We start from the raw sequence: 22,314 nt of genomic DNA, 5'->3' as shown, positions 1-22,314 counted from the left end.
CATGTCGATTAATCCTTCAACAATCTGATGGTGTGACCGGTGGGGGCTCTTTCCTGCGGAGCCAAGGATGATACAGCTGAAGCACCGGAGACCAGGTTGCTCCATGGAAATTTTGCGAGGCGATTCGGTCACTCTCAAAGTGACTTTTGGCGCGCACGCTCTTCTAATATCGGCTCGGTTTACTCTGGCTGCTGACTGACCATCTTTCATCTTGTTCTGCATTTGTCTGTAGACTGAGAGAAAAGGCTCACGCTATGACCTGGGTTGAAGGCGGTCTTGCCAATGTTGCGACTTCCTCACTCTATTTAGTGTTACTGGAGATCTGATGTGAGAGCAGGTCTTGTTCTTATTGCTGTCGACGTGGAGCGGGTGCTCCCGTCGGCAATAATAATAATAATGATCATGCACTGTGAGCATCTGCTCGGCAACTTAGCATCCATCAATGGCACCTGTATGTGGTATAGAACAGTCAGGGACATGCAATCGGCAAATGCTTCTATTTTTCTGAATCGCCCAAGCGCCACGGGAAAGGGCCCTTTTTAGTTCACATCATTTTCTCAGCTGCCATTGAGACATCTTCTCTCGTAACCACAAATACAGGGTCTGTCATTTTGCCGTATCGGAGATGTATGCAGTACGTTTAGCATTGCCAACTAAAATGAATGACAACCTTGATTGCCACGCCAATCATCGGGTTCCATTCCAAATAGGTGGCAGAGTCCTGTCCTGTTTTTCAACGCAATCCCAATGTTAAGGCAGCCCGGCCGATGTTTATGCACTCACGCTATGCTGCTCTGTCCATTGTCAAACACAGCCAAGCCAAAGTAGTCCAGAGTCAGTGTCCGCAAAAACAGATTGCTGTTTATGGCTGCAAGGCACATTGACTCACAGAGTTGGCAGAAGAGAGGCCCCGGACAAAAAAAATGTGATTTTCTGTTCAGGAACACTTCTTCCACCCTCGTTGATGGAAACAGCTGATGGCAGGTGAACAAACAATGAATCCTTGGTGGGAATTTCCTTCCATTTGCTCTCAGAAGCTCTCGACGTTGGAGTTATGACACGCCCCGAGGCCCGCCCGTCATGTTGCGGTTCAAAGCGACCCATTCGGAAAGTTGAGAAGGTTTTCGGTATGAGCTGCAATCAGAATTGACATTGGAAATTGGATGTTTGATGTACTTGAACGTTGATGACACACAAACAATTTGTTTTCATGTGCCACAACGCTGGGATGATGAAAACCACCGTGGGTCAAATTGACCCAGGAACATTGTTGTTGTTCTTGAGAAACACCAAAACAGCAGGCGTGTCAAACCGAAACTGGGCGTGCTGGGGTTTTTTTTTGTTTTGTTGTTGTTTTGTTTTTTATGTGGGGGGGGGGGCCTCCAGCATCACGTGTTTCCCAGATGTGTTTCCCTATGGTCATGCGTCAAATGCAGAGGACATATTTTGTAACGATGTAGCACTCATGTATTATGTAGAAAGGTTCTGAAATTATGCTGTGATGGAAACACGTCCCAAGTCCCAGGTCGTATCTTTTTATGGACATAACGTCACCGCATGATAAATAATATATGGTGAAGATGGAGGCGCAGTCAGACGGCGATAATGAGCGGCTTGGGTTTAATTTCCAGCACCTTCGTTCGGAAAGTAAGGAACGCTACGAAAAGAAAAATGCCGAGGACCGTTTCTCAGTTTCTCTTCCTCGTCAAATCGATGATGGCAGTATTTCCGATAACCACCAATGGTCTTTGCGTTTGTGCATGATGCAAATGATTAAGAATGCATAGGACCATCTTCAGCGACACTCCAACTTGCCCAAAGATGTCTGTCTGTGCTCTTTTTTCATTCTTTATTTTTTTCCCTGCTCAGTCTGGAATATGATTTCATGGTCTACTGAGTTAAAAGCAGTTCCTGAACCCCTGGGGGGGACTGTTTGGGTCTGTTAGCCAAAAGTGTTAAAGGCCCGTCGTTCATTTTAGCATTGCTTGACCTGGGACAACCCTCAACTGTTATAATTGGTTACCAAACCCCAAAAAGGGGGACCTATTCTCTCGCTTCTCTATTTTTTTTTTTTACTTGATATTGTGCCAGTTCCTTTTGTAAAACGTGGTTGGCACCACGCCCAACTCCTTGGAACTGCCCTACGACGGCCCCCGGCAGCGAAAGGAGACCAATTGGACCGAGAACTGCAGGTGCTCCCAAAGGTTGTGGCAACGTCCTCACCTTTCTGTCGCTCAATGGAAACCTCTGTAGAGGACTGACACGCCCAAGGAGGGGCGGGGGGGTTTCCCATGAATTGGTTGGAGCATTTTAGGCACAAAACAGCAGCGCTTGCAGGCCGTCATCCGATGACAAGGCCTTGACAAGACAAGAGTGTAAAATCACGAATCATGTGCTGTGTACGTGTACTGTTTCGGCCAGATTTGGACAGTCAGCTAAACTCATCTTCTACACCACGACTCTGAAGACGTTATTCTTAGTCCACAGGTTTAATGATGGAGAAAAATGTGAAACTGTAACATAATATACAAGGCAATATTACTTTGAATTCACAACCAACGGAATGAAATAACATTACCTCAACCGCGAGATTAGCGAGACGTCATGGTGCTAACACAATTAGCGAGCGCTAGCTCAAATCCTAACATGTTCTTTTTTCACATTGCAGAGCAGCATTTCTAACATAAAGTGCCACAGAACTGTTCACCAATAACAAAACAAACTTGTACATACCCACGATGCTACCAAAGGCGTGAGATGTATGTGGATTGTGCTGGATTAGAATCGACTACCATACGTTTCTCTCTTGGTGACGCTCTATCGCACTACTTTCTGCTTCCGCGTACGCGTGTTCCGCTTTCATGACGTCACGTCCGGTTGTGAACTACGCTGCTTGCAATGAAATCACTAAAGTTACGTTGCATAAAGAAATACTTCTAACTATGCATAGAAATATTAACGTTACTTCAGTGTAACTTAAATAAAACATTCAAACTTAGATGAACTGTAAATTGGGGACAGAACAGCAGGGGCGGTTCTGGATCAATTTCACTGAGGGGGCCGGGCTGGGGCCAGGGGTTTTGATGGGGGGGCACATTCAACCCAGGGCTAAAAAGACAGATTCGAAATCTTATTTGACTTTTTATTTCTTCAGACTTTGAAATTGTAGTCATAACATTACAGTGATGAGAAAAAAACAGTATTAGGAGGGCTAAAATGTCTGCAAGCGTAACAATATGTCTGTTGAGAATATTCAAGCCAGGGGATGATATGGTACCAGCCTGCCGGGGACAAAAATTGCAAATACACTGAAGCTAGATGTTTTACATGCATATAATTATCCAAATTTTAAAAGGCAATGTCTTATATATTGATCCTGTTCATCCATCCATCCATTTTCCGAACCGCTTGATCCTCACTAGGGTCGCGGGGGGTGCTGGAGCCTATCCCAGCCATCTCCGGGCAGTAGGCGGGGGACACCCTGAATCAGTTGCCAGCCAATCGCAGTTGATCCTGTTAAATAAAAATTAAAATAAAAAGGGAGACTAAAAAAGTTACACACACACACACACGCGCACACACACGCGCACACACACGCACACACACGCACACACAAACACGCGCACACACACACACGCACACACACACACACGCACACACGCACACACACACGCAAATAGCACTCGTGTCGTGGTAATTTCCTTCTCTGCGGACTGCTTCTCATTTTTAAATGGCGCAGCGCACTAAAGGGTCCGACTAGAATGTTAAATCACGCACTTTGGTTCCACCTTTCGCGTCGGAGGGGGGGCCACAGGGGGGGCCAGAATCGGTGCTACAGGGGCACTGGCCCCCGTTGCCCCCCCCAGAACCGCCACTGCAGAACAGTACGACTTAAGAGAAGCGAAGCTTTTTGAATCCTGCAAAAGCCCTTGAGTAAATTATTTTAATTTACTGCCCCGTAGCTCTCCTCTCAATCTATAAAAAGGTGGCTTGGGCCCAGGCTTTATATGACCATGTCTGAAGCTTTGCGGGACATCAATTCTTCTGCTGTTGGAAGAATGGAGATGAAATCATGGTACTTCCCGGTACACTTTGATTCTCATGGCTCAGCCAAAGAGGCACAAATCGAATGCAAATGTTGCCAACTATTTACATAAGCAAATGCCAGCAAGAGTATTTCCATATTGAGGGGCATTCCTGGTTGCAGAGGGCTGGAATTGATGGCAGTCGACTGCACCCTGGACCTATTCAGTACTGGCTCGTTATTGGCTCGCTTGCTCTTCCTGTTTAGTCTGTCAAGTATATGAAGACTTTTCATTTTCCAAAAAGCCATGGAATATTTACACTGCTTCCTGCAGACTGGGAAACAACAACGAACGTAGTGGCGACGCATAACAGGGAGATTGGAGTTCAAGGTTTAAACTCCTGCCATTTTATTCCTCACTGCGCTCAGATTGGTCAGGCGCATCATTTCAAGCTCCCACAAGTTCCAACTGGAGGATTCTAATGAAACTATATCGTCCCAAACTGAATTTCGCTCCTCCCAAAGCAAGGGGTTGATGAAGCGGCATTTAGCTGCTACTCAACAATATTGCTTGATTCCAACAACCGCTTGCCGCAAGGTTTGTACGACTCGGCGGCCTTTTCGTTTTCTGAGTAGCGGCGTTCTTGATATTCCTGCTGGAATGATCTCCGCATAGTTTCACCCCCAAAAAGTCTCATCAGGTGGCGACTCGAAATTAGAGACGAGCCTTCAGATGAGCGCATCCCATCGCGTTTTTGACCTTTGAGCCAGGATGCCGAGCTTGAACGGAAGCGGCAGCTCTTAGCGCCGCAAAGTCATCTAGTGCCACGGATGTGTTGATGGGGGATGAAAACAACATGAGTACTTGGACTGTGGTGAATGTTTTGAAATGATCAACCTCCAGCCATACTTGTGATCATGAAACTCCATGCCTGACTGCAGCACACAAGCCAAAATTGCCCAGCGTTGGGATCACATTGACCCCAATTCTCATTTCACAGGTCCAACTGGGCCTCCGCTCAAGCGCGATCGTCTCCACTTGTTTCACCTCATAGCTCACTTTCACAGAGGATCCCGGAGCTTACGCCTTAAGCGATGCGGCCCCTCTTCATGGTCATAGTATGCCAGCTAGGAGAGAAACTTCTTCCCCCCCCCCCCCTACAAACATCAGGGGGATTCTGCAACTGTAACCTGAAAAAAGAGGATCATTTGCGGATACGCAGGCATTACAGAGCCAAATTCCATCGAAAAACAAGACAACAAATCCGCCTGTTATCATGTGATGGAGAGACTGGCACGAGATTCGGGCGAAGCCGCCTCTGTGCAAACACAGCGGCAACACATTTTCTATTTGTCGTCTCAATCTCCATGGAGACCTGGGTGGGGATGGAACGTCCATATCGAAACCTGGCAAGTCCTGATCAAAAGCCTGGAGGGAGTCTTCTGTCGAAATGAGGGTGCTACCATCTTATCCACCGTTCATCTCCGTGCTATTAGGTCATCGGTGAAGAAAAGATCCCTCCTATTTTTGGTACAAATGAGAATTGCTGCCAGCCATTCCTATGCTGTGCTCGCGTGGATGGTGCCACTTGTTCTCCAACGAAGCTTGGGAAGATGCGCCACTCGATGGTCTGTGGGCCATTCAGTACCGTGATGCAGAGAAAGACTGAATAAAATTGATGATCAGAAAGAAGTCGTGTGAATCCCCCACTGTGCTTCTGTGCACAAGTATGCCAGAGTAATGAAGAAAGCTAGCAAAAGAAACAAGTCAAAATGCAAACATCTTTGGAAAGGGGCAAAGGCCAAATGATAGGACTTGACTTCCAAGAAAAAGAAAGCTACATTTGAGAGACAATAGAAGCAGTGCTACACGTTTAACACTTTAGGCCGTCGGCACGCACCGAGTTTGCTCTGCGGAACATGTGGCGACAGGCTCACAAATGAGGCGATGAAGCCTTCAAACACTGCCATAAAAGCCCTCAGTACCGCATTCCCATTTTCAACATCCAATATTTGTGAAGCAGACAACCAGAACAAAATCGCAGAGTAGACTGGACACTTTAGGTGCCATGTGTCGCAGGCTGCAACTAATTACAAAAACCACATTCGGTGGAATGCTGACATCCATTTCTAATGTAGTCCTCGAAATATTGCGCGACTAGAAACCAGTGTCTGGCATGAATAAGGTTGGGGACAACTAAACTTATAAAAACGCCGTTTTCGAATCCGCTTCTCCTCACACGGGTCGCGGGCGTGCTGCAGCCTATCCCAGCCGTCTTCGGACAGTTGGCGAGGTACTCCCTGAACTGGTTGCCAGCCAATTGCTGGGCACACATACATGAACAGCCATTCGGGCTCACACTCGGATCTTGGGACGATTTAGAGTCTTCCATTAACCTCCCGTGCATGTTTCTGGAATGTGGGAGGAAGCCAGAGTACCAGGAGAAGGCCGAGGAGTCCCAGGTCTCCAGCGTGGTCCTGTCGAAGGTACCTCAGAGTCTCCGGTCTTCCAGTGGGCAGGCTGTTGCAAAAGACTCCAATTATTTCCTGTTTGAAAAATCACAACAAATCAGGGTTCGACCAGCCCGACGAATCTGTGTAGGACCATAAAGTGTGTTTCCCACATTTCTTTAAAACATGCTTAAGCATAGACAAAATGGTGACTGTCCATCTCTGTCGTGAACAATCTACAGGAGGAAGATGACGTCGACTCATCTCTAGCAGCAACCTGCTTCCCATAAATGTTTGCCCTCTCTGGTTACAGTTCCACAGACATTTTCTTGTGTCAGGTTGCCTTGCCGTGTCAGGACAACGCTAATACGCTCAAACAGCCGCGAGCTGACCCGCTGGGAACACCGCGGACATCGGGCTGAGCATGAGCAGGTCCCTGTCACAGAATGTTTTCTTTGGTGTCGCTTTCTCATTCCTTCCGATGTCTTAGTGCACCGGTGTAAGCAAGCTGGTGCGCACTGAAATAGTATTAGGAGCATTATTACACCAGATACATTTTCAGTTCGAAGGCCTAAAAGTAGTTGACCTCCACAAATGAAGTATCAACGAATGGGCTGATGCAAAAGTACCGCTAGCTTCTACGATGCCAAGTATGGTACTGTGCGGCGGCGGGAGCGTAAGTCCCAATTTTCGAGCAAGTCAGCTCGAGCCACCACTTCGTTTCTAGCAAGCCCAGTCAAGTCAACGCAATGTTGCTCAGTCACAATGTAGTGTGTCTTCACTCTCTCTGCTTGTGTTAGCGGGCCGTTTGGGCACATTTGCAGTCGGGCTGTTTTTGTTTGTTTGTTGTTTTTTTATGGTTCCGAGGCCAGTCCCTCTCTCACCTATTATTGCAGTCACTCCATGACTTGCCTCGTTTGCCTTTCATCGACCTCTCTTTCGACCCGAGTTTCACTCCCAATTAAACCGGCAGTTACCCAAATGGTAATCCCTAAAACACGAGTCGGAGCTCAGCCCGCCCGAGCTCAGGTTCGCTCCCAAGGCATCTGCGCTCCTCCTCCGTCATCCCTCGCTCCCCCACCCCCACTCTTGCTTTTGTTCGGCTAGATGAGGTCATGTTTGAAGCATCTTCTGTTGGGACTTTGTGTGATACAAGCCCCGACAGAAGAGAGCCAAACCTCTGCTGATGAGGTCAAGGTCGTCTGGGGCATGTTTCCGCAGATTGCCTCAGGGGGATGTGGTACGTCTTGATAGGTGTGTCTGCATGTGTGCGAGGAGAGACACACTCATACGACCTGATCATTAGCAGATTATAATGATGATAATGACAGTGGAAATGTAATGACTGCTAAGTAGATCTTTTTTGGGAAAACTACTCCTGTGTCATGACAAAGGAATCCAAAACATACCGCGAGGACTCAATTAAGGTATATGATTGAGTGGGATTCCATTTTGGGGGCACGTAATTGTCAAATTAGAGGAGGTTGTTTTAGATTGCATTTTAATGTCAAGTTTGAAATTTTTTCATGACCACAAGCTGAAGTACATTCGGTATACTGTACTGTATTCTTTCTCTGACCAAGAATGCATAAACAAAAGAAAATCCAAAATACCACCCACCATGGCACGTGCCGAGTGTGAACCAAAGTACAAATAGTGAGTTACAAAGCAGCTAGCTTTTAGCTCCCTGTGAACGTGCCACTGTGTGGAAAGCCAGGTTTACGAAATCTGAATCTTAATCACCGGTCTGTCAACCGCAGATGCCCGGTACAGTCGTGGTGAGTTCAAGGTGAGTGAGCAGTACCTCATGTTTCATCCTGAGGCTTACGCTCACAACATGCTGGTCTTTTGGTGACTCTGAGAGCCAGCATTCTCTATTTGGACTCCAGTATCCTGCAAAGCCCTACCTGCGGAACTTTTCCTCTTGCCCTATCTCACGGCTTGGATTTTGGCCTGTTTGACTGCCACTTCTCCATCTCCACTCTCCCGTTTGGACAGGGAGATAGATATTGCTATAGGGAATTTGGATCGATTGCCCGGGACAGGTCCCGAGGAGAACTCTGACCCAGATGGTCTCTCCCATTTCTTTTTCTGTGCTTTTCCATGCCTGGCTGAGAGGTCTAGACCATGGGGCGTTGTTGATTTTATGAACTGTTGATGCGATCGACAGTCACTATGGGTTTTGGATGCCAGGCTATGATCCTCTGCATGAGTTGCCAGTTTTGTTTTGGTTTCCACTCTGGCTACATGAACCACGATGGCAACAGCCAAGTCTGTGCTGCAGAGATACTGAAGAGGCGGGTTAGAGGGAGCAAATTGCATCCTTTAAACAGACACTCACCTTCTGTTAAATCTTTTGATGGGGGAGGGCAGGGTGCAGTTAAACTGGCTCTGAAGCGACTCCATTCTGACACCTCGGTCGATTGAGCTGCAGGCTTTTGTCACGCAGCCCCCGTTTGTTCTGGATCATTATTTTGGAACTGACAACGGAGTCTTGGAGGCTGCAACAGATGAAAAATGCCTGCCCCTACCTGCCTGTTATGTATGTTAACTGCACACTTTCATTTGACTTAATTTCACTGTTTCATCTTTGTCATGTCAGTGACACCAAACACGGCAATGAAACGCTGGAGGCGAGCTGAAGTCGTGCGCGCCTGCACGGGTGCAACACCAGCCCGCAGATATCCCCTGTGTGGCAAAACACCGAGAGCTCACTGTCGGGCTTAGTTGGTTATCTGGAATGCCAGCGTATATCGTTTGCATTCACGTGAACTCGCCTGAACCCAAAAAACCTTCAGCAATTGTCTCAGGGATATCAAGATCTCAAATGAGCCACCCTCTTCGCGGGGCTGTTTCTCTCAAAATAACAAATCAGTCTAAATCTGTGTTTGTAAGCACTTGTGCAGTAAAAAGTGTCGTTGTAAAAATTGCACATTTTAGGGTGGCCTTTGATTGCGGCCAGCCAAAGGAATAACTGTGCCTTTGTAATGATTTTGAACAGACCACACCTGTGAAGAGGATGATTTGTCTTGGCAAAAGGGGAGTGCTCCCTCGCATAAATTCTGACAGATTTGTGAACAATATCTGTGGGAAGAAGCTGCACAGACGTGGCATTTCTTTTCTGGTGATGCTCGATGGCAGCTGTCTTCAGTTCCTGCTTGCTGAGGCAGCTTCCCTACCGTTTTGTCTCCAGCAAGCGAAAAGCACGTTCGATTGGATTAAGGTCGGGTGATCGTCTTGGCCAGTCGAGTGCCGTTGTGGAGCGTTTGCTGAATGTGAATTTGTTCAAACGCCTCAGAATTCATTCTGGTTCTTTTGACAGCAATCGGGAAATAGAAGTGAAGCGGCTCCGTTGGCGGCCATACATGCCTCCCTGACTACGGCACCACTGCCACCATTCGTCAATGATAAGGTGCTAGCTACCGGGTCAAAATGAAACGGCAGGTGAGTGGATGTCCTGATGACATCAACTGCAATGTGCTCTCCCCAGTTTGCATCTGGCTGCGTTGCTTCATGTGCGATGGGCCTGACTGCCACGTCGGGTACTTACAGAACAGTATCTGCATCGCATCAGGACCAACACTGCGGGCGACTCGAGCGGGCCAAACAGAGCCGGGGCTCCTCTTTGTAATCCTATAATTGAATTAACCCGAAGCTAATAGTCGTTGGTATTTTGCTGTCATCTGACAGCGGTGCACAACCTTGACATGCCCTCCACCCCTCTCTCACTGAACATGTTATAGAACTGAACTGGACAGTAACGTATGTGGGATTTTCTTTTGAAAAAACAAAAAAATCATTGTGCCTAATTAGCTCATCATGACACTTGGAGTTTTACAAACTATTTTGTGTAGGCAGTGTTTAGAGCTGACCGTCTTTTATCACTGGTTTGCCTTATTTTCATTCAAGCGAGAGCTTGTTCAGTGCTGCTTGAAACCAGAGGCTTTCAGACTTTTTACACCCAGGACCACCTCAAAGAATAATTAGCTCCCTAAATACCACCGTCATGACCAACTGATCTACGGTATTTTAGCATACCGTAGATCAGTGGAAAAAATACAACCCTTAAACCTGATCTAACCACCAGGATGCTGCACTGACATTTGTTGTTTTGTCTTTGATAGAAACTTTCTCTGAATCCGATGATCTTGCTTTGTGAGGGCAGCGCGAGATTCGCCACCCAAAGCCACATTTCCCAGACGGATTGAATGGCGGAATCCAAGTCATTAGAAATGTCCCTGAAGTCTCGCGCCAGGCACGGGGGAAACTGCATTTGCAGATGTAAACAAATCTCACTTTGTCAGCTGCCGTGGCTATTTCTTTGAGAAGTTCTGGACCAGGGCCCGGGCTTCATTCTTGGTCCAAATGTGAACCAGTTAGCCGCGGCTCCGTGCCAAAGACATTTAAAACGGACAATATTGTGGTGCTGAGTGAGCGGCTCCTCAGTATGAAGCGGCCATTCCCTTCAGCAGGACTCTTGGCAACGGAAAACCCGGAATGTGTTGCCCTGAATTGCGGAAACCCCTGGCAAACCATACAATACGTTAGCATGTGTAATTCAGCTGCTTGCTGATGAAGTGCTGCTTGCGCCAATGAAAATTCAAACAATGATTTCGCTTGGCTTTATGGGGACTCGCATTCTCTTCAGACTCCGGATTATTTCTTTTCTTTTCTTATTACACAACACGTAGCTAGCTCGGCTTCTTGCAACATCCTGGCATCAAAAGAGTTGCTCAAACGTGATTTGTCACACACGGGACATCATTCCCGGAGACAGGAAGGCCTCCCGGCTCGCCTTGCGACTCGGCTTCATAGTAGTTCCACTTTAGAACATAATGTGCATGCATTCAGTTCGCAAAATTGTTTCATCCACTTCTGTTACTCGGTGACAAAAAAAAAAAAGTGGCCTTCTTTGACAAAGCCATTACTGTCACCACCGGATGTGAAGTAGAGTACAGTATATTTATTCTGGAGGTGCCCGGCACTGGAGCACACCATGAGATCACTGGCCAAACACGTCATTGCCGCAAAAGAAGTGAGGGATGAGTAAATTCACAAGGTTAGAGAAACAAATGTTTAGTAATGTCAACATCCCGTCCGCGCAGTCACTTCCTGCTGCCGTCCTATGACTGAATTAACTGGAGATTTGTCTTTGTGATTTCAGCAGTTTCCCAAGTGTGGGCGGCAAAAGGCCAGTCAGCGAGCACACCCGAATCAACGTCATGCGCAATTCCTTTGACGCCCATCACACTTTGTCCCAGCCAGGCAAGATGCATCTGCTTTTTTTTTGAAAGGAGTGCACACACACACGTTGTCGCTAGCCAAGAATACACACTTGTGCTGTATGTGGCATGTGCCATAGGTGTGAACGTGGATGTTGCGGAATCTTAAAGGCGTGTTTTGGAACCAGCCACCGGCTGACGGCTGTTTTGTTCATGGCGTTTTGCGAAAGCCGTTAAACATGCGATGCAGATCTGCTGAAGTACTCGGTTTACTCGGGATCCCACCCAGAAGGCTGACACATGCAGAGACTTTCTGCGACTGGGAAAAAGCTGTCAGAGAGCCCGAAAACTTTCTCAGTGCTAACAGCGTTCGAAGACAAAGAAGTCCCGGATGCATTCTTGTCTCTCCGTCTGTCTTGCCGTTTGTTTATCAATGTCTCTGACATGTTTGCATCAAACCGCTTCAAGGATCAAGAACTGCTGCACACCCGAAATTCTGAGCCTGGAAAGACGAGAACATTTTCCACTCGCGGAGGCAGAACTGAACATATTCGTCAATTAGGGGCATGTTCTCCCATTCGCTCGTCGGTCCATTCCTGACACACCCTTTTTGCGCACTTTCAACCGGTAAGACATGCCGGGAACACCTCACCGGGGAGGCGTCTGCGAGGCATCCCGAGCCACCTCATCTGGCAAGCTTCTTACCTTGTCTCTAAGGCCGGACACCCTGTGTAGAAAACTCAGTTCGGCGGCTTGTATCCGGGATCTCGTTCTTTTGGTCGCGGCCCGTAGCTCGTGACCGTAGGTGAGGGTGGGAATGTAGATGGACCGGTAACTGCACCGTGACAGAACGATACAACGTCCGCATCACGACCTGTTGATCTTATGGTCCTTCCTGCCCTGACTCGTGAACAAGAAACCAAGACACTTAAAATCCATCCACAATGCATCCATTTTCAACACCACTTATCCTCTTCACGGTCACAGGGACTGTATGGATCCCAAATTGGAATAGGCATCTTTTTGGGAATAAAAGTGTGAAAATATAATATTTTAGAACATTTTTTGGGGGGCAATGACTACCTTTTGAATGACAATAACCGCCAATAATTCAACGATGAATTGTTTTGCAAAATGAAACTTCACGTCTCGATTGTTACTGATGAAATGATCTGAAGTTGGTTCCATAATTTCTCACTTGATGGGTGTTTCAGGCCTAACAATTTGTCCGCAAGCTGTTCAAAAGTCCCTTTAGCACAAAGTGTCCCCTTTTCAGGCCTTGAAGGTGCACACGTGCCTTGTTTGTGGACAAGCTGCCTCTAATGAGAGTTCCAGCCCTTCCACTCTTTTTAAGGCCGGACTCTTGTTTTTGTTTTTGCGCCAGAGACCGGGAGGCCCACGGGCTGCCGGGTTATTCCAGACTTTATGGGTCTGAAAATAACTGTCCTACCTAGTCGCTTGCGGCTCCCCCGGTAATCACAAAGCGCAGCCATCCATAAATGAATTTAGTAGCTGCCGAAACGGTCATGGCACCAATATTAGGTGAACTCGAGTTCAACTGCCGTGTCAAGAACACTGAAATCGACATTTGTTCATTCACGCCTTACCATCATACTCACGAATCAATCGGGGATCGAGAGGGAGCAGCAACGAGCGCGTGTTGTCATTGCTCCATCACGCAAGCATCTGTTTTTCCTGGAAGCTTCTTTCATAGTCTCCACTTACCAGGAAGTCCTGTCACTTTGAAAGAAAGTGACTGCACACTCAGTAAGAACAATTAGAACAAACAAATATCTCATATCTCATAACGTTGCAATGCTTCCCTTAAAAATATCCATCTATCCATCCATCCATTCTCTAGCACTTACCCGAACAACAGCTTTAACAGGGAAGTCCAGACTTGCCTCTCCCCAGCCACTTCGTCCAGCTCTTCCCGGGGGATCCCAGGGCATTCGTTCCTGGGCCAGCTGGGAGGCATCGTCTCTCCGGCGTGTCCTTGGTCATTCCTGCGGCTTCTCTCCTGACGGGGGGACATGTCCGCAACACCTCACCGGGGAGGCATCCTTATCAGATGCCCGAGCCACCTCATCCGGCGACGCGAAGGAGGGGCGGCTCGACTCTAAGTCCATCACGGATGACTGAGCGTCTCACCTTATCTCTAAAGGAGAGCCCGGACACCCTGCGGAGGAAACGGGGGGGGGGGGGGTGCATCGAGGATGCGTGCACTGATCTGTGATCTGTCTCGTTTACTCCAACGATTTTTGTCCATGTTTGTCCATCCGTGTTTGCAATTTGCACCTTTGACTTTTACCAGGCCAATACGCCAATTTTGATTCGTGGCCAATCGTTAAAATACAATGTTTGAAATTGTTTTATCACAAGCTCACAACAGCCTACGAGTAACTTGCTTCTTTGTGATTGGTGATAAAAAACACAACATTTCTCCAAAGCCAGATCTCACCCAATAAAGGCACGTCAACTGGAAACGTCAGAACGGGTTGTCACAAGCTTGGAGTGTGTTCCTTTGAGAAAGTAAGAAAGACCAAAACTTGGAGCTTGACAGTCGGAATGAGGTGGAAGGTATCTGCTGTGTGTGCCTGTATGTCACAGAAAAGCCTGGAGGCCGCTCTTCAATCAAAGTTCAAAACATCCTAATGTGGGGCCATGCTTCACAATGCCTTATTGGCCTTTAAACGCTCCCCCCAAAAAAAAAAGGTCAAGATTTGCTCCGCCTTAATGTGTGCCTCTTCATCTGTGTGGAAAATTTCAGCAATTGACTCAAGGATTTACACACATTACACAGAAGACACTTTTCATTTGACTCTGATATGTCGTTTGAATAATTAATTCATTTGTCGAAAAAAAAAAGATGAGCATTTTCCATCCTTATATTCAAAACCAGGACGTAAAAGGGGAATAGTGCTGACGATTCGGTTAGAGCTTTGTTCAATAACATGTCTGATCTCCTTCCGATCAACTCCACTTCACTGGGCAGTCAGTCGTTTTCCTACCCAGAAGGCCTGACTCAAAAAGGCTGCGCTTGACTTGCAACATAACGGCACACGGTGAGTCGGAATATTTGCGCTGATGGATGATGGACCACCGACTTGAAGAGCCACGGTTGGCCAGTGATACCAAACGTGAATCTTTCCCTGGGACTATATATCCGTGAATACACTTTTCAGCTGCCACTTCGAGTAAAATATGCGCCTCTATCATTTGAGAGGCATCACAGCGCTGTCACGATAGCCAAGCGAAAAACCGTCTGCGCCGACTGCTCCCAGCTGCTCTGATGGACGAGCCGGGAGTCTCGGCAGTAATCCCATTTGATGTACTCTCTTCGCGGCCTCGGATTTTCATTTCTTTTAGAGCTGGACTTTTTGGGGGGGGGGGGGGGGAGAGGGCATTCTCACTAGCTAACCGGCTTCACCATACTTGACTTGGCACCTTGGAGCAGAACAGTTCTGAAACTTAATAAATCCTTCAAACCTTCAAAGTCCCTTAGCTGAACTACATTGACTCATTGATGGAACAGTCGGAACGTTGACACAAAAGCATCCATCCATTCATCCATCCATCCATTGTCTGAGCCGCTTCCACACACGAGGGTCGTGGGCGTGCAGGAGCCTAATACTACTTATTACTGAATCGAAAACGTATAGCAGTAAACTGTTTTTTTTTACCTGGCTGAAAGGGCACGCAGCGACGCAATTGGCCATCCGGCATGAGTCGCCCCTACCTCACTCTTTAACAAACGTGCTGCATCAGCAGCTATCAAGCGCAAACGGGAACTAGCTAGCAACGGCTACGCCCTCGGATGCATTTTGCCCTTTGAATAGCCCTCGAGTAGACGGGTGTCACGCAGAGAGAAGGCGGAAGAGAAGAGTGCGTGCAACAATACAAACGGACCTAACGGCCAACTTCACGCCCTGGTCTCGTCATTACTTTTCAAGTCATTATGGACCGCGGCGACAAACAATCATGCAATGAAGTCATCTAGATCTTTTTTTTTTTTTAATTTAACCTTTCTTTGTCCACATTGGCTTGAAGCGGCAAATTAGCCCCCAGTTTTGTCGGTGACGTCACACAGACAAAACTGACAATCAACAAAATATACATTTTGCCGATTGCTTTTTTCTTCTCATTTTCTTGGAAACGACTGTCCGTTTCATTTTCTTCATGAAAGAAATACGTACAGACAAGAAATATCGGCCATATGTGCTTTCCTTGAGTGGGAAAAAGTGGGTTGAGAGTGAATGCCAGCGCGTCGGTAATCGGATTCTCGAGTGCTCGGGGATGGAGGCTGTGCGAGTAACTGACAAACACTGTTGTTTATTCGGTGCCTTCTCGTGTGTGTAAAACGAGCAGGACGTGCTTGATGCGTTGTTTGGAGAGGATCCTCGGTGAACGGGATCGACTTCTCGCACGTGGCCAAAATGTTCCCTCCCGTTGTTGGTGTTGGTTCATTTGATTCTCTCCCTATGGAAACACTTGCTTGGCTAAGTGCACTGGCGGATATGAGTTCAGAGAGCACATATGCGCAACGCATCTCCTCTTGCACTATTTGGGCAGAAGGATATAGGGGATATGATTCGGAGGCAGGGCAGAATCACTGGAAAAATAACGTCGGGCCTTATTTGGCAATTTTATAAACAGACGTGGGCAGTGGGGAAATCAAATGCACGTCAAGAGCGTAACCCGTGATTAAACCCGACACTAACTTTTTCCCTATCCTCCGACAATATTGACGCCCATTGACTCTCGCTTGCATTTTAACTCCTCGCACGGGAGTCACTTCGCTTTTGTCAAGGGCAGGAAAGTAGACGGCTTCACAATCTGACCGAGAGCGGAAATGCCATCTGGAGATCCATGTCGCACGCAGCGCCGAGCGCGCTCCGAAAGAGACAGATTTGCTTACTTACGAGCGTGGCGGCAAACGGGGCCACCCGCAGCGGGAAATGCTAAGACATGCAAAGACCTCGTTGGTCGTTTGCATTGATAACCGCTGAACTCCTGGAATCGCCTTCCAAATGTGATTTGGCGAAATGGATCTTCCATCTGTCCAGTGTGAATGACTGAAACACAGCCTGATGTAACCTGTTCGCTTCCGATTCAAATGAAGACGAGCGAGCGTCAATGCCAGGAGATTAAAACTCAAGTGAGAATCTGTCACTTGGAGCATTTGAAACGCCGTAATTTACCTGGCAACAGTCGAATAAGGCGAGTGCCGGCACTTCGATTTTTCTTCCCATTTCAAGCAGCGACGGCAGCAAACACGGCAATGCACGCCCTCCACCGTCGCGGCACAGAATGGGAAGCCTCTCCACTGCCTGTGGCGACACATGAAGCGTTCTCATTTCATCACCAGCAGTTTCTCGTAAAGTACAGAATACATGTTATGGGGCTCCCTTTTGCACACACTCCAGCGGCGGCCAGCCAGGCTGTGTTGCTGGCCATTTTGTCCCCGACGCAGAGAGGCCTGTTGTTCTCCTTTCCAAAATAAGTCATCAACAGGAGCCTCTCTGTGCGAGCGGACAATAGGAAGCCCGCCACTCTCACATTATGGCCTCCAAACCGCTGAAGACAAGCGCGGCGGATGGACTCCAGCGGTTGAAGGGAGCATTTTGGACCCCTCGAGTGCTTCCAAACACGAAAAAAAAAAAAAAAAAAGCCTTCGCGCGCTATGCTATCAGGCCAAAACTAATACACTTGGTTTGGTTACCAAAAAATAGACACACACACACACACCTGCACACTTGTCATGGAATTCGATATATCCTGATTTGATTTCTAGAAGTTAATTGGATTTGAAGCCACTGAATACTTGATTGATTTTTTTTTGGGGCATTCTTGGAACATCTTTGGGGTTTCGGGGTCGGAGGCCTCTGGTCCCAATCCTTGGCGAAGTGTTTTGCGTGCCCGCCTCCTAATCCAGGATTTGGATGCGGTGGCTTCCTGCCTGATGGACTACGTGTAGCGGGTCTGTGACATACTTCCAGTGTCGGCGGTGATCAGCAAATTTGTTTCTGTTCCCCTCCTGTGGCGTTCATGGCAGTGGGAAAAGGACGAAAACATCATCCGATTTTCGAAAGTCTCTTTGTGCCTTTTTTCACCAGATCGAATCGCCATTAGGAAATCAGCTTCCACCTTTTGACTTGACGTTCTCCGAGACCCACAACGTAACAGTGATGCGGGCGACTACCCCACGTGCGTACCCATCCATGTTGGGGCCCTGTAGAAATTGTCACAGTCACCCCAGCCAATCCGAGGCACTTCTGAGTGGAAGCTGGCCGCAGGCACACAAAAACGGTCAACGAATCACAGGACAGCTGGAAAGAGACGCTCCTCCAAGTGGCTGTTTTGTTTTGTTTTTCTTACCATGGCACAAATCACTGCCTGGTGCTGAAGGTCCAGAGGGTAAAGCACTTTTCTTCACCTCATCATCAGGGCTTGGATTGCACTTTTCCAGATGGCTGCAGCAGCACCAGGACTGAGCAGCAGATCCCGCTTCCGCTGACCCCACCCAGTAATCCCATCTGTCCGAAATCCAAGCATCCCAGTCGCTCGTGGCTGCAACTTTTGGGGACTGGGAACGTAATCCCACCGTCACTCACCGGAGACCAATTAGTGATGGAAAACCCCATCCCCATTTCGGGGACGGCTCCTGTCGCCGGCAAATCACCTCATTGGTTTATGCTTAACCATAGATTGGCGGGCTGGAGGTTTTGGCTTGCCAGTCAGCGGGCACGCTGAAATATTCCCCCGCAGAGAGAGGATCGTTTGAGCTGGAAGCTTTTTAAAGTCATGCCCGGGGACATGAGGGCAGTCTTCTGCTGCGTCGAAAGCAAAAGGGCACGCGCCGTCTTTCACCTTTGTCCGGCTCAGATGGACTTGCTGCAGTGGGTCTTAACGCCGGGCCTCCGCCAGCTGCAAAATCATTTGCAATCACCGCTACAGCTTTGGGACCACTCAAAGCGCTTCTATAGAGTCGAACCTCGTTACGACGTACCTCCGAGGGACATCACGAATCTGTACGTTCTAACAGTAGTTCGTCGTTGCCATTTCCAATAAAGTGGCTGCCAACTACGATCTAGTACAGTATGAACATTGAGAGAGGTAAAAAAAACATGAACAGAGTACACGCATGTCAACTACAAATACGTGCATATGAAGAAAAGTGATTTTGTCAGAAAATGAAACAAACTTCATCTCTGAACAAATGTTACCCGCCGACGTCCGCGAGACTCCCCTCTCGAAAAGGAGACACAATTTCAGCCTTCGCAGACGGCGACATTTGCTTCCAGTTGCCGAACATGTCTCTCTAAAAGCAGCATTTGTGTTGGGTTTTTTTTTGGCCAAAGCAAATTGTGCAGCTTGTCCGTCACATCAAAGGTGAAAGAGTTTTGAACTTCCTCCAACCACTTGCAGCGACCGGAGTCGAATGAGATGAGCCCCGACGCTTAATTGAACCATCCTCGAGCAGAGCGACGCACGCAAAGACATTTGAGACGCCGGTATTTATTTCAGCTCGGCGGGCAGCCTCCGTCTCACTTTCCAGCAGCTGAAAAAGACTTTCCAGTCAGATGGAAGCAAGCTGGGAAGTGCGGCCGAGCGACAGGGAGCCGAATTAGGGACTCTCGCCCAAGGATTTTTCCAGGCCGCAAGATGAGGACCCAGGTGTTTGGCAAGATTTCGCGCATCGTGCATCGAGACTGGAACACTTTTGGTTTCGCGCGGCCAACTTTTCGGAGACAGTTGCGGTTGACAAGCCCACTCAAAAATGGGTCGATCGATCCTTTCTTTGTGGCAATCACGCCGTGTTTTTGCGGTTGGGCAAAAAAAAAAAAAGATATGTTCCTTAGCGTACGTTGCGCCATGTTACGGTGATCCGGTTTTCCACCTTGAAAGTCTCCAACATCTCCATCAATCGCAACAATAAACTGCGGTTGCCATCTCGATATTCAGCGGCGTCATCATCGACAAAGCCAACGAGACTATTTGGACGAAGTAAGCACCGGACAGTGCAGATGCATTTCCAAATTAAGGGAGTAAAGTTCCTTTTTCATTCAGAGGCTCCCTGCAGAAGGGACGACTGAGGCCACCTGCAAAGAAACAAAACGTGACACAAAAACGTTGGATCCAATTTCTACTCGGAATCATTGGGGGTGGGGGGACGCTTAATTTGCCAAAGCCCAAGCGTCCAAGTGGCCCTCGGGGCAAAACGTGAGTAAGTTTGAAGGTCACGGGAGGATTAAAACAAGGAATGAATTCCTGTCGGAGTTTGTCACACGTCACGTGTTGAGGAAAGCATTTGTGCCTGCGCCCAAATGGGGAACGGGAACGACGACAAAGTTCACCCAGAGTCCATCTTCAGCTCATAACACAAAGGCAGGCAAAGTTCACATGCAGTTGCGGAGAAGAAAGGCAAGGTGGCAGGTTCAAAAGTTCAGCCGCAGCTTCAGACTCACTTGGCATGCCGCGAGCATTCGGCACACCCTGATACTTTGCAAATGTCAGTGGGAACCTCGTTCGCCGTTCTGCATCCAACTCTAAATGGCAGCGCGCTCCACGGGGGAAACGGCAAACTGGGAAGTGGAGAAGAGAAGAGGAGAGAAGAGGAGAGGAGAGGGCTGCTGTTGCAAATCACACCGCTGGCCCCTGGACATCCTACTTGATGAACTTGTGAATCGCTTCTCTGACGTCTGGCTGGGGGAGCGGCTGCAGCCAGGCCCCCTTTTCACACTTGTTGATCTCCAAATGCTCGTCAGTCTCACTCCAGATACCGAGAAATCAATTCCTTCACCTCTCGCGACGGGACGGATACAGGCGCAGATCTCCTTGGCATTTTGGGGGTATTTGCAAACGTCTTGAGCCCGTCGGCCATCGATTTCAGGACGGCAAAAGGAATAGGTCGGGGAGGCGCAAACCTTTTCCGCTGAGGGCCAACTAGAAAAGGTGGACGAAAGAGGGGAAGGGAGGGGGCACTTAACCTTGCGGTTATAAAACATGCCAAGACTGATTCGATAGGTGAGTGGCTAAGCCGTTGAAGATACTTCGAGAAACCAGACACAAATCTCAGCTTTGTGCTATCGCTGATGAAATATTACGAATAAATAAAAGGTCCCGCCAATTCTGCCAGGGTGTAGCAGGGTGGACGACCCGACAAAGAAAGAGCCAACGAGACATGCGGAATCCATGAGACTAAACTAAGTCCAAAAAAAAAAAAAGCCAACATAGGGCAATGACAAAAAGAAACCAGGAAAGTCAACGCAAGCCAACTTACGAGACCATGCGGAGCAGCAGGCCAAGATTCAAATGGGCGACGATGATCGGGAGACTCAAGGGACCGGCGTGATCGGCCCGGCTGGACACAAAAGCAACAGGACAAGACATGAACCGCGAGAAAACAAGACGCGACGTCAAACACAACCAAATGCAAACTCGAAAAGAACGCACGGCTCATGACAAATTCAACTTCTCTGCAAAGTGAGAGTGCGCCGTCTTTCAACATTCACTTTTTTCTTCGGCGGCATTGCTGAAAAAGACAAAAATGTGGCGTGACACGTTGGACTTTGACCACAAGGCCTCGGAAATGTCTTTTTGCCAACGCATCTCCAAAGCAAGCCTGGCTATTTGACGCCTCGTCGACTCATCAAATGATTTGATGTGACGGGACTTCGGGCCACAACAAACGTTGCACATTATGCTAATGAGTTCTGATTGAATTAGACTTCCATCGGCTTGAACTTGAACCTGCTTGAGCCGAGTTTTGAAAGGGAAATGATCCGTGGAAAATCATCAGACTCGAAAGGAACTTGAATGGAAAATTTCGAGCACTGGTGTGCCTTTTGGTTTCATCGTCTCATTGCATTATTACACTGCCGATTCATGGATTACTCGTTTTCAAATCAATCAAGTCAACTAAAATAGCTTGTTCAATTATTGTTCGAGTGAGTGTAAAGAGGGGGAAAAAATGATTGCAGAGTCTCAATGTGCCTTATCGCACAGGACGATTTGACATTTCCGAATGCCGCATTTCAAGCCAAAAGACTCAAGACGAAGACTTTCAACTAACACGGTGGACTAAATGCGCACTTCACAGCGTTCTCATGCAGCCGAGTACTGTGTTTTGTATCAGGAGGCCACGCCGCACTGGTAATACTTAAAGGAGGTACCCCGGCTTCTGTCAAAATTGGGTTTTCATGCATGTTGAGTCTCGTCCCCACCCCAGAGGCCCTCCTAAGAATCCACATGGGTCGAGCCTTCTACTTTCCTCGGCGAGAGCCTGAAGTGGCCCGAATGAGCGCGCTATGATTGAATCCAGGCGGACACGTTTGTGTGACTTCATGCGAGGAGACGCTCAAGCTGCATGAAAGAGCCAGGACGGGAAGGCGGAGCCAGCAGACAGGGCTTTCCACGACCGCGCACCTTTTGCGGCGCGGCGCCGAGCGGAGTAACGCGGGCGCAAAGCTGGCCACGGAGATGTTTGGCGGCCGTCCAGCATCCCGACAGCCCGCAGTGGTTCCCTGCCTTGCCAGATCACTTTGAATTATCTAGCAAGTCAAATTCTGAGTAAGTCCAGCAGCTGACTATGAAAACCGTATGGAGGCTTCATCC

General features: G+C 48.1%; 1 long non-coding RNA gene across 1 annotated transcript; it reads right to left on the bottom strand.

Annotated features, from left to right (window-relative positions):
* Positions 1-3,128: 3,128 nt before the first annotated feature.
* Positions 3,129-12,389, bottom strand: LOC147198653 (uncharacterized). Its single transcript, XR_015102364.1, has 3 exons — positions 8,817-12,389; positions 6,422-6,571; positions 3,129-3,513 (listed from the first exon to the last, which is right to left on the bottom strand). It is a non-coding gene; the product is annotated as an uncharacterized LOC147198653 (long non-coding RNA).
* Positions 12,390-22,314: the final 9,925 nt, after the last annotated feature.

Source organism: Hippocampus guttulatus, chromosome 11 (assembly GCF_054856545.1).
Source record: "Hippocampus guttulatus isolate MCC_2025c chromosome 11, RoL_Hgut_1.0, whole genome shotgun sequence".
Lineage (NCBI taxonomy): Eukaryota > Metazoa > Chordata > Actinopteri > Syngnathiformes > Syngnathidae > Hippocampus > Hippocampus guttulatus.
This window is presented reverse-complemented; position numbering and strand designations above follow the sequence as displayed.